This window comes from Lithobates pipiens, unplaced genomic scaffold, assembly GCF_037356315.1.
Source record: "Lithobates pipiens isolate NorthernLeopardFrog02 unplaced genomic scaffold, aLitPip1_a1.2 Scaffold_10, whole genome shotgun sequence".
Taxonomy (NCBI): domain Eukaryota; kingdom Metazoa; phylum Chordata; class Amphibia; order Anura; family Ranidae; genus Lithobates; species Lithobates pipiens.
The window spans coordinates 70,690,683-70,702,871 of NW_027507686.1; the positions used below are offsets into that span (position 1 = coordinate 70,690,683).

A 12,189-nucleotide genomic window follows, 5' to 3' on the forward strand; every position below is an offset into this window, starting at 1 on the left:
TTTGGAATGTGTGCTTTGTACTGCGCATGCGCAGTACACAGCAGACGCTATCCAATGGGGGACTGTACATGATAGGACAGGGGGATCTCTTCAGCATAGCGACGATGCTAGTCACAGCCAGCAGAATGCCAGCTCAGGGTATAGCGGATTCTTCACCCCCCTACCACTTTATAAACTTATTAGAGCACATCTGGAGTAGTCTGTCCAGTTCTGATCACCAGGCCTCAGAAGGGATGTGATGGAATGAGAGTCCAAAGGGCAACAAAATAAATAGACTGATTGACCCCATGAGCAACGCCTACAAGCAAACGCATTTGCTGTAAAAACAACGCTTGAGAGGGGATACGATAGCAATTTACAAATACCTCAATGGTGATCCCAGCATAGGAAAAAAGTCTCAAGCTGTGCAAGAGGACATGGGGCCACATGAGATTGGAGAAGCAGTTTAACCTTAAACTGCAGGGGGGGTTTCACTGTCAGGGCAATAAGGATGTGGAACTCCCATGATGTGGCATCAGCAGGGAGTATGAATGAGACTGATGTGCATCTTAACACAGGGCTATGGGAAATTAGACATTGGCACAATTACACCTACATAGGTTGAACTGGATGGACTGTTGTCTTTATTCAACCTTACTAGGCCACAATGAAATCAGCAGCACAAGTTGCACTGATGTGCAGCTTTGAAATCTTACTGAAGTTGATGGCACACGACCAGAGGAACATTCTAAATGGCATAGCATGTATGAGTTGCGCTGGCTGAAGATCAACTTTTTGAATATTAAGCAAAGAGGCATGAAAACCCAGACATGTCTTGGATGGAGTGACATTACAGGTGTCACTCAGTGAGGTTATCCCCACTGCCAATACAGAAAGTTAAAGTTCATCATCCTTGTGGCAGGGCTACTTGTACATTGACTAGAGACCTTGTCACCTCAAACTAGAACACTTACCAGTTCTGCTACACGTGGCTGGCACCTAAAAGGAAATATGAAAACTTTACACAATTACATTTACTAGCCTTGCCATCAGGTGTTGCTCAGAGACAAAAGCTGTCCTTGGAGTATTCCCAGAACAGGTCTGTGACAAGTCATCATTGACACAAGACAAGGACTGCACACTCCACCCGGCAGCCCACCCCCAGTCATGTGCTCAGTCAGCAAGGGAAAGCATGACAGACCCACATCAACCACCAAGACAAAGCCCACCTAGTAAAAAAAAACAAAGGGTGGCATGCCATGAGCTTAGAAATCCTCAAGCCCACTGAAAGATTTAAATCATGAATGCCATTTAGCTTCCACCCATTAATGTCTAGGGTAGAGGTGAAGAAAAAAAAAAAAAACTAACAAGCTGAAGACAAGCTCATTGCTTCTAAGAACAAACAAACAGTTGCTCTCATTTTGTTAAACTCTACCAATATTTCACCTAGCATGCAATGCTTTGTAAAAAAAAAAAAAAAAAAAAAAAAAATTGAATGAGCGTCCACCTATTTTCAGATTGAATTGCATTCTGAAGACTACTAGTCTAGTCAATAGCCCATGGGGTGATGGGATAGTAACCACAGGCTAGATTTAAGTGGTCTGTTGTATCCAGGAGAAACAGTAAAGCCTCTTAATGCACTGCATGGAACCAGCACTGCACCACCAGTCACAAATAGGGGTGATGACGCATGAGGGCAACAGATGCGGCATGTTTTTAGATCATACACTCAACCCACAGCTCCAAGGAGGGGTCCCAGCATTACCAAGATGACTGGTTACAAAAAAAAAAAAAAAAAAAATCTCCACACACTTGAACTTTTACCACTTCAAACACTGAAGGATGAATTTACAAAAGACAATCTAAATCAAGGGCACAGCATTGGAAGTTACAATATCACAGCCTAAACCACGCATCAATCCATCACCCAGAAGCAGAACCACCACTGTCTAATTTGACCCCCATCTCAGAGCTATTGCTGTGGACAACCCCCCCCCCCCCCATCAATTCTGCCACCAACTATTACTATAAATGTTTAGAACCCCTCGGGCAAATGGATGCCTTGTTTAACCTTTACAGTACTAGCCCAATCCTTGTGTTCCTCCTTCCTCTGGTAGAAGTGTAAAATCAAATGGCAAGGTACCTCTTGGCTGAAGATTGGCTAAATGAGCGATTCATATTCTTCCCCAGCAGATCAACTCCTTATCTTTTCTGTTGTCCTAGCACAACAGGTTTTTGGGACCCTTTAAGATTGTGTTCATGGATTAGTGCACAACATTCATAATCTCAATACCCATGTTGTACTTGGTTGAGTGCCCTCTTGACTAGAATTGTGCAGTTTATGCAGGCTTACTAGTGAATATTTGCAAAAAGAAAAAAGCGACGAGCTACACCCAATTATGATTTTTTTTTTATTTGGCTTCAGTTTACGATGATGTAGCAAAACTAGTCCAATCTGTTAAGGTGCAGTAGTGCCAAGGATGCACTACAAAAGACAATCTGGAAGGTTGAGCTGATGAGTTCTAAACATCACTGTTGAGCAAGATTGGTCTCAGGCAGGAAAGTGCAGCACTTTTGTAATTTTATTGAAGGTCTTCACAATGCTCCTTTACAAGTTCCTCCGAGCCTACAAAAAAAGAATACCATTACATATATTGCATGCTTAAACAGTACTTAACATTGCTTTAAAAGTCAATCCCTTCAGACTTTTCCAGCAGACTACACCAGTGGGTTCACCTTTTCAGGCTCTGGTGGAGATCAGCTGGTCAGACATGTGAAGGTTTCATCCTTAGGGATCGTTCAGATAAAGAGCCCTTGCTGCCATCCTCCACAGCTCCTAGAGCTGGATGATTCTGGCCAAAATGAGAATCGCTTTTTGCTTAGCCTAAAGATCACAATTGTGGTGTAGTGTCTCACATAGACAAATTGCACTAACTTTACAGTTTAGTCAATTCAAGTTTTTTTTTGTAAAAACAAGCACACATTTGAAAGACTGCTGCGCAAACAGTGTGAGAAAATATTCCAACAACCGCAATTATAATCTCTAGGGTCTGTTAGATGTTTGGAGGTTCAATTATCCAGAATAAAAAAAAATAAAAAAAAAAAAAAAAAAAAAACTTTAGTTAGACTTACCGGTAACTATATTTCTACGAGTCTTTCAGGACAGCACCTGGAGAGAGCGCAGCTCCACCCACTTTCCCAGGAAACACTGCAGATCACTTTAAAGACCGGACACCTCCACCATGGCCTCAGTTGTTCATAGAGTACCTCCAGCCATGCTGAAATTAAATAAGCAGAACATAGCAATAACACCACATTTTTCAAATACAATCTAGGGTGGGTCATCGGCGCTGTCCTGAAAGACTTGTAGAAATACCGGTAAGTCTAACTAGGGTTTTCTCCCTTCGTCTTTCAGGACAGCACCTGGAGATAAGAGTACTTACTCTAGGGTGGGACCACCGCCTGCAGAACCTTTCTGCCAAACGATTGATCTGAAGCTGAAAGCAGGTCCAACCGGTAGTGGCGGGTGAAGGTGGAGAAGCTTGTCCACGTAGCCGCTTTACAGATCCGACTCAGAGAGGCCCCTGCTCTTTCCGCCCAGGATGTTGCTACTGCCCGATTGGAATGGGCGACTACCCCTGAGGGGGGCTCTATTCCGGATGCTCTATAGGCTTCCCTAATAACCATTCGTAGCCACCTAGCTATAGTATTCTTGGACACACTATAGCCCTTCCGTGGTCCTGAGAATACGACGAAGAGAGAGTTTGACTTCCTGAACTTACTTGTGATCCCTAGATAGTGTAATAGACACATTCTTACATCTAGGCTATGAAAAGACCTCTCCTTAGCATTTGAAGGTTAATGACAAAAGGTAGGTAGAATTATTTTCTGCGTCCTATGGTAGGCTGTTGAGACTTTTGGCAGGAAACCCGGGTCAGTTTTAAGAACCACCCGGTCCGGAAATATGTAACAGAAAGGCTCCACTATTGATAAGGCTTGTAACGCGCTTACTCTTCTAGCAGATGTAATAGCCACTAAAAGAATTAACTTAAGCGACCAAAACCTGATAGTCGCTTCCTCTGGGGGTTCAATAGGTTCTCTGGTCAATGCCTGTAGAACCAATGACAAGTCCCATTTTGGAAAAAACTTAAATGGTATAGGCCTAGCTCTGGCCAATGCCTTAAAAAAAAAAATCTAATAAGCAGTTCTTGAGATAACTGTCTCTCAAGAAAAACCGATAAAGCAGCCACCTGTGCCTTCAGGGTAATGGCTGCCAACCCTAGTTCCATGCCCTCATGGAGAAATTCTAGAACCAAAAGTATCTCCTGGGGAGGGAATTCCTTTGATAGGCACCAGGAGTTAAAACGTTTCCACGTTTTAAAATAAATTGACCTAGTAGTATCTTTCCTACTTCCTAAGAGGGTTGTGACGAGCTTATCAGATAACCCCTTTCTTTTTAAGATTTGCTCCTCAGTAACCACCCAGTTAGGTTGAGTTGCCCGATATTCGGATGCTGAAGAGGTCCCTGGGTTAGGAGATCTCTTCGAAGCGGAAGAACCCAGTGGGGTCCCACCGCCATCCTCTGTATGGTTGCAAACCATGTCCTTTTGGGCCAAAAGGGAGCCACTAGAATCAGACTTGTGGATTCCCCCTGCAATTTCTTCAGAACCAAAGGGATCATCTGAAAAGGGGAGAAAGCGTAGCACAAGTGGAAGTTCCACGGTTGTGCTAGGGCATCCAGTCCCCTTGCTTGATCTTGCCTGTTTAAAGAGAAGAAGGCCTTCACTTTGGTGTTGCTCCTTGATGCGAATAGATCTGAGGCAGACCCAATCTCACTGTCAGATCTTGAAAAACATTGGGGTTCAGGCTCCATTCTGACTCCCAAATTTTTTCCCTGCTCAGAAAATCCGCTACAAAATTCAGGTCTCCTTTTAGGTGTACTGCTGATATGGACCTCAGGTTGCTTTCTGCCCATGACAGAATCTGACTGGCCAGGGATAGCAGCACCCTGCTTCTTGTGCCCCCCTGCCTTGTTATATAGGATACAGCTGTGGCGTTGTCGGATAAGACCTGGATATGGAGACCTTGAACCACTTCTTTGAAGGCCCATAGACCCAGCAGGATGGACCTGAGTTCCCTCCAATTGGAGGATCTCCTAGCCTCTTTGACTGTCCAGCTCCCCTGGGCCATCTGTCCTTCCAGGTGGGCACCCCACCCCCAGGAGCTTGCATCTGTAGTCAACCTCCGGTCTACCGGAAAACACCAAAGTAGACCCTTGTCTAGATTTGAGTGACTCCACCACCAGAGCTTTCTCTGAACCTGAGGGGGCATCCTGAATTGCTTCTCCAGGGACTCCCTGTAGGACCAATTCGTCAATATTGGCTGTTGGAGATCCCTTGCATGGAGTCGTGCCCATTGCACTGCAGGGATGGATGCTGTGAGGAGGCCCAAAACGGACATAGCTGCCCTGATAGAAATAGGCAGGTTTGTCTGGGTCCTCTTCACAGCACTCTGAACCTTTTCTATTCTCTACTGGGAGAAAAATCTTTTCCTGTCTGGAGTCGATGGTGTATCCCAGGAACTTTATCGACTGAGATGCAATCATACTTGATTTCTCCCTGGTTATCAGCCAACCGAGACCTTCTAAGTGTCTTACTGTCCTTCCCAGGTCCCTCTCCAATAGATGTTTTGTATTGGCAAAAATTAAAAGGTCGTCCAAGTATGGAACGACTGATATACCTTCTACTCTGAGGGGGGCTAGGGCCTCTGCTACGATCTTTGTAAATATCCTCGGAGATGAGGATAGACCGAACGGGAGAGCTCTGAACTGGAGATGTAGCACCGAGCCTCCCGTCCTGACCGCAAACCTCATATTTCTGTGAAGCTATGGCCATAGGCACATGGAGATATGCATCTCTTAGGTCTATGGATGCCATAAAACAGTTCAGCATCAGAAGACTCTTCACCGAGAAAATTGTATCCATCTTGAATCTCTTGTATCTGATAGATTTGTTTAAAATCTTCAGATTCAGAATATAACTGAATTTGCCCGATGGTTTCTTTACAAGGAAGATTGTGAGTAACAGCTCAGCCCTACCTCCTCGGGGGGGGGGGGGGGACGTACATGATCACAATTTGCTGCATCAGTTCTTGCAAAATAGAGATCATGGCTACTGATTTTTCTGGGTCTCGAGGAGCCTGGGTTACATAAAACCGTGCGTGTTTTGAGGATGAACAGACTGTCACTGACTTCCACTGCGGAAAAAAGGCCTGTAACCTTGCTCCCACAGTTGGAAGACCATCACTGGCTCTTTGGGTTTGGGGTAGGTGGGGGCGGAATAACACTCCCGACTTGCCCCTTCCTTTCTGCAGCTTCCAGGGCCTTCTATATCCTGTCTCTTTGGTTTCCGAGGTTTTTCGAAAAGCACGAAAATTTTTAGTGCTCTGGGGGTTCACCTTTTTAACAGGAAAGCCCTTCTTGTCGGCCGTTGTGTCCAGAATGGCTTCAAGGTCAGGGCCGAACACCAAAACTCCCTCGAACGGAAGACCGCATAATTTAGTTTTTGAGGCAGTATCCCCTGTCCATGTTTTTACCCATAAGGCCCTACGGGCTGAGATTATCAGGGCTGAGGACCTGGCTGACATCTTAATCTATTCTGCCGCGGCATCTGCCATATACCTCACTGCTTTTAAGAGGACAGGCAAGGTATCGAGCAGGTCCTTTCTAGGCGTTCCTGCCTCGATATGGTCTTTTAACTGTTCCAACCAGTGCTCCAGATTTCTGGCTACTACTGTTGAAGCCATCGCTGGTTTGAGGTTAGCCAATGTTGAGTCCCAAGCCTTCCTTAGGAGAGAATCAGCCCTTTTGTCCATGGAATCCTTGAGGATACCCATGTCCTCAAACGCAAGATCCGTATTCCTTGAAACCTGAGAAAAGGCCACGTCAAGCTTAGGTTTCTTGTTCCATACCTGAGAGCTATCCTCTTCAAAGGGAAACCTGCGTTTGAGGGACCTGGAAAAGAAAGGGGCCCTCTCTGGGTCTCTCCATTCCTTTTTGATAGTTTCGGATAGAAACTTATGCACCAGGAACACGGTTTCACCTCGCCCAAACCCTGAAACATTTTGTCATGTAGTGACAGTTGGGCTTTATCCTCTGTGATATTCAGAGTAGTGTGGATATTTTTAAGCAGGTCATCCACCTCTAGGGATAATTTATACCGGGATGATGAAGCAGAAGCCTCCTTTACCTCCTCTGCCTCCTCAGAAGCAGAGGACCTACTATGTTCTTCATCCTCCGAGTCACTGCCCCCCCTGGATGCAGATGCTGGGGAGTGAGAACGGGGCGCTGAGCTACTACCTGCAGCTGGGCGCCTGTCTAAATAAGACCGGAAAGATGCAAAAGTATCTGATAATTCTTTCCTAAAAGAACTTAGCAGCTCTCCCTGCTGAGACGCAGGGGTAGTGGAAGCTGCTTCTTCCTTAACCAAGTCGCTTATGCAGGACCTGCATAACACCTTGGTCCAAGAATCTCCAAGTACATTTTTACATGATGGGCACCTCCTCTTGCTAGGAGGGGAGACAGGTTTGGTCTTTTTTCACCTTCTGAAATACACCAAGGAAAAAAAAACCCAAAACCTCAGTTACAATACACATGAACAAAGAGAAAAAACGACATGCTGCCAAATAGAACAGATTAAAAAATTTCAAATTCTATTTGCTCTTCAGCCAGTGAATCCCCCCGCAGACTCACTAAACTATTGAAAAGCATTATTCCTAAATAGCAACATAGGAAAAGAATGCTGCAGGCTTCCCAGTGCAAGGGAGGAAACTACATGGCTCAAACAGTAATGACAGAGACCACTGCCCCTGCTTACCTGAGCCTGGCTAACAATCGTGGCTCCTGCCATCGCTGATTGATCCTCTTCCATCGTTCAGCGAGGATCAATGGCGTCTGGGCGCTTTTATCAGTTTAAATTCCACGCCAATCCTGGAAGTGATGTAAGCCGAAGAGACCGCCCCCTCTCCCTGCGTTCCAGCGGCCGGAACTGGAAGCCGCGTCACACCGTTGAAAGTCCCGCCCCCGGCCGGAATGACGCGCTCGTCATCCGGACCCGGAAGACATGAGCCTGAAACGAACGGCGCAAGATATGAATCCCAGCCGTGTCTCAGACCCAGCCGTCGGTCTAGAAGAGGGGGGACCTCCACAGCCTGACCCCCCTGGGTATGAAGGAGAGGGGACACCGGAGCGACCCCCGCACGGGAAGGGAGGAAGCTGGGCCAGGTCTGTACCAAAAAAAACAAACAAAAAAAAAAAACACAATGGTATGCCTCCAACTCTCCCCACCTGGAGAGAGCGCAGCACCCCTTGGTTCCCTGCAGCACTTCCACCATGGCTGGAGGAAACACTACAACTGATGCCATGGTGGAAGTGCCCGGTCTTTAAAGTGATCTGCAGTGTTTCCTGGGAAAGTGGGTGGAGCTGTGCTCTCTCCAGGTGCTGTCCTAAAAGACAAAGGGAGGAAAAAATAATAAAATAAACTTTCAACTTGTAAGCAAGAGAAAGGATTCGTTTTTAAGTGGTTAAACTGACTTCATTTACAGACTGAAGTCAATTCCTTTGATCTAAAAGCACCAAGTGTTACCCTTCTCTATCTCCAGCAAAGGATGTGGTGATAAACTTGGCCTTTTTGACAGCCATAAGTGACCAGAGAACTTTGCACTGCATTAGGAAACTGTGCCAAGATTGTGGTTGGGTTGAATTGATTCTTTAAAGATTGTGCAGCTCTAACAGCTGGCCAGGAAAAAAATAAATAAAAAAAAAGGCACAAGCATGTTGCACATCAGCTAAATGGCCTAGCTCAGATCTTTAAAGGAGTTGTAAAGGCAAAAGTTTTTTTTTATCTTCATGCATGAAGATAAAGTCGTAAGTAGGAGCCTCCCCAGCATGTATTTAACTGAGCTTTATCTGTCCACAAGTCTATTGGCCATCTTGGACTTTTGATGGTCTGAGACAGCACCACTGGCTCCTACTGCTGTCAAGATCAGTTAAACAATGGAGAGGGAGAGGCAGCAAACAGCAGCTCCATGTCTGAATGACACAGGAAGCTTAAGCTCAGCTGCCCCAAAGCAACCCGCTTGCTGTGGGGCACTTGACAGGGAGGAGCCAGGAGCAGCAAAGAGGGACCTGAGAAGATCAGGTCCCGAGCCTTAAAGTGGTTCACATATACAAAAGACACGTTTGTTCACACATGTCCAGGACTGCTGTAGTTAGTTTTTGAAGATACTGTGAGATTAGTTTGGTTCAAGTGAACAAAGCTTGACCCCTTTTAAAAAGTGACTGCAACTATAGTTGGCATGTGTGAGCCTAGTTTAACACTTTGCAAGCCACCCCTCAGCACATGCTCAAGTTAGGCCCTTGGACATTCAACTAGACTGCTCCATGCAGCTGATTATATACCACATCAGCATTCTGTTAATGTATGTCTTATTTATGTGCAGTCAAGTTTAGACTGCACCTTTGGAGGGATTGAAGTTAATGTCACATGCCTTTGGGCGTGTAAGGGAGTTTCTTCTGAATGCCATTTTAGCAGGTGTAGTTAATGCATGGCTAGAATTAAATGAGACTTGCAAGACTGCATTTACTAGGAGGCTACAAAGCATTGTAACATGTGATCAGCAGATTACAGATGCAGTCTGAGGCTACTACAGACCGTTTGCTTGTACAGGCAGTTAAACAGGAAGCATCATAATACCTAGAGGGCCATCAGCTGCAAAGCTTGTTGGTATTTTTAGTTCTCTCATTCACAATACTCAACCACATAGCCAGGTGTGCTGCTGCAACATGTTACACCCTACATTTTGGATTTACCATGTTGAACAAGGTGAACCTCTTAAGCTATAGTCAAACATTTGTGGCCATGTGGATTTCAAAAAGCATGTTGAACATACTAGTTAGGACACTACTGTACACAGCATGCATGGAGGATTTGGTATTTTTGCATAATTTACAGTGTACCACCTTAGGCAAATCACTTGTGATCCTGTTGCAATAAGGTTGGCCTTACATTTTTTTTTATAAGGGGAACTATACTAACTAACTATACTGCTAACTGTAAAGCAGTGCCATATCACTGTCAGACTTAAACTGCTACTGGTAGGGATCTCCCAAGTGGATTCATACATGGTGCTATTAGGCAGAATGACTAAACAATCAAGTCTTACCTTAAACCAAAATTTTCCTCCAGTTGAAAGCTGAAAGGACAAAGTGAAATAGGTAAAAAACACGTCCTTACAAAAAACAGTGACTACAGCTAGAGGGGGATCTCTTCAGTATAGCGACGATCCTTGTCACAGCCAGCAGAATGCCAGCTCACGGTATAGTGGATTATTCATCACCGTGTCCCCCACAGGTTTCTCAGTGTTAACTGTTGGGAGCGTGTTAACCTATGTTTGCCCTATTCACATCACATATTTGGAGGTGTATACCTTATATGTCATGTCTTCTCCAATTCTGGCCATCCCCATGTAGTACCAATCGATGCCTAATAAAGATTTAGCATGTCAGACATTGCATCATCAAGCACAGCAAGAATACAAAGCCAAATTTTTAAACTGTCAGTTATAATAAGGTCTCATCAGAATTTCAGACGAACGAGATTCCAAGAGATAAATCATCATCAGTTTATACCCTAGCTTATCTACACTGTCATGAGCAAAGCCTTTGTACAACTACGCAATTAACTACTTTTACACAAGCATTTTGCCAATCCCTTTACCTGAGGCAGTTGGACCCACTACTACACAAGAACACCCCAACTAGAGATTTGTAGGCAACGCTGAAGCCCCATTCCATAAATGGGTTGTATTGATCACTAGGAAACAGTGGTAGCATCTAAAGTAAATTACAGCGGCTCTAGAAAAGTTGCAAATTGTTCAGATATGCAGTCAAGTATTGCAATGTCTACTTCTCAGGTTAACTAGTTTTACCACTCAATGCTAGAAGACAACTGAAGTTTCCCCGTTTTAACATCACCTACCATTTCCTTTGAGATCTGCAATTCCATTTTCTGAGACCCTGCAATCAGAAAAATACTCAGTTGAACTTTCTATAAAAAATAAAACCCCACATCTCTACAGTAGCTACTGCTCAGAAGTTAAGAGTTTCATTATTTTTCAAAGTGAGCTAGTATGACATCACTGCAGTGAAGAAACCCCAAATCCACCTGCCCCCCAAAAATAGGATTTTACTTACCCCACACGATGGAGCAGTTTAATTTTCTGTGAAGAGAAAGATAGTTAGGACAGGGAAGGGATTTTAGGGGGACCTCTTTAAACAAACTCAGAATATATTACTCAGTCACTAAATATCAGACTGGGGCGGTAAAATATCACAAAAAACTAAACTTGCAATACATTTGAACCTGGAGCAATGTTACTCAACTTACCTGTACATAAAATCCAGTGTGTGTCGCCATTCAGAGTGCCAGGTGCGCCTACAAGGAAATTTTGACTGTCATAAAACAGCAAGTGTACATATGTAAAGCAGTTTATAGCCTAAATTTCAGAGCACATCCCTTAATGTGGGCCATCAGAACAAACCACTCAGTCACCAAACATCAGACTGGGGCGGTAAGGAGTCATCATAAAGTCAATTATGCTCAGTATCACATTTTTGCTAAAGATATTTCAGCTCATTAGCTGTGTAGCTTCTAGGAGAGGCCAGCTCCATAAGCTTTCAGCAATTTTATTGTAAATATGAGCAACTCAAATGCAGCTTTAGGGTCAAAGTAACAATGAGTTAAAATACTGCATTTACCTGTATCATACCATCAAGGTCTTCTCTAGGCCAGAGATCTGGAACACAAAGGCATAGTTAAGCTTGCTACACCTTGGTACATCGGGTCTGATCAGGGCTTTGGTGACTGCCATGAGACTTGTCGTCCATATACTTAGGTTAAAGCTTTCATCCTATCAGACCAGAAGCACTTTAACCACTTGCCGCCCGCCCTATTACAAATTGACGGTGGCAAAGTGGTTTCATAATCCTGACCGGACGTCATATGACGTGCTCAGGATTATGAGCCGCTGCGTGCCCCCGGGGGCGCGCATCGCGGCCATCGTTGTTGCGGGGTGTCAGTCTGACACCCGGCAACTAAGATCTCGGTAAAGAGTCTCCGGACTCTTTACCACGTGATCAGCCGTGTCCAATCA

General features: G+C 44.7%; 1 protein-coding gene and 4 non-coding genes across 14 annotated transcripts in view; all 5 read right to left on the bottom strand.

Annotated features, from left to right (window-relative positions):
• Window positions 1–2,367: 2,367 nt before the first annotated feature.
• The window catches only part of LOC143932516 (uncharacterized), a 65,101-nt gene continuing 55,279 nt past the window's right edge, over window positions 2,368–12,189 (bottom strand). For all 10 annotated transcript variants that reach the window (XR_013262979.1, XR_013262978.1, XR_013262972.1 and 7 more), the window contains 7 exons: window positions 11,795–11,832; window positions 11,424–11,471; window positions 11,231–11,256; window positions 11,016–11,053; window positions 10,465–10,520; window positions 10,201–10,230; window positions 2,368–2,605 (listed from right to left, as the gene is read on the bottom strand). The gene's annotated coding sequence lies outside the window, so the exon portion shown is untranslated. The remainder of the gene's footprint in view (window positions 2,606–10,200; window positions 10,231–10,464; window positions 10,521–11,015; window positions 11,054–11,230; window positions 11,257–11,423; window positions 11,472–11,794; window positions 11,833–12,189) is intronic.
• On the bottom strand, window positions 2,675–2,773 carry LOC143956488 (small nucleolar RNA SNORD22). The gene has a single exon (XR_013269934.1). It is a non-coding gene; the product is annotated as a small nucleolar RNA SNORD22 (small nucleolar RNA).
• LOC143956297 (small nucleolar RNA SNORD30) lies at window positions 10,589–10,660 on the bottom strand. The gene has a single exon (XR_013269884.1). It is a non-coding gene; the product is annotated as a small nucleolar RNA SNORD30 (small nucleolar RNA).
• On the bottom strand, window positions 11,312–11,380 carry LOC143956374 (small nucleolar RNA SNORD31). Its single transcript, XR_013269900.1, has one exon. It is a non-coding gene; the product is annotated as a small nucleolar RNA SNORD31 (small nucleolar RNA).
• Window positions 11,562–11,628, bottom strand: LOC143956354 (small nucleolar RNA SNORD31). The gene has a single exon (XR_013269897.1). It is a non-coding gene; the product is annotated as a small nucleolar RNA SNORD31 (small nucleolar RNA).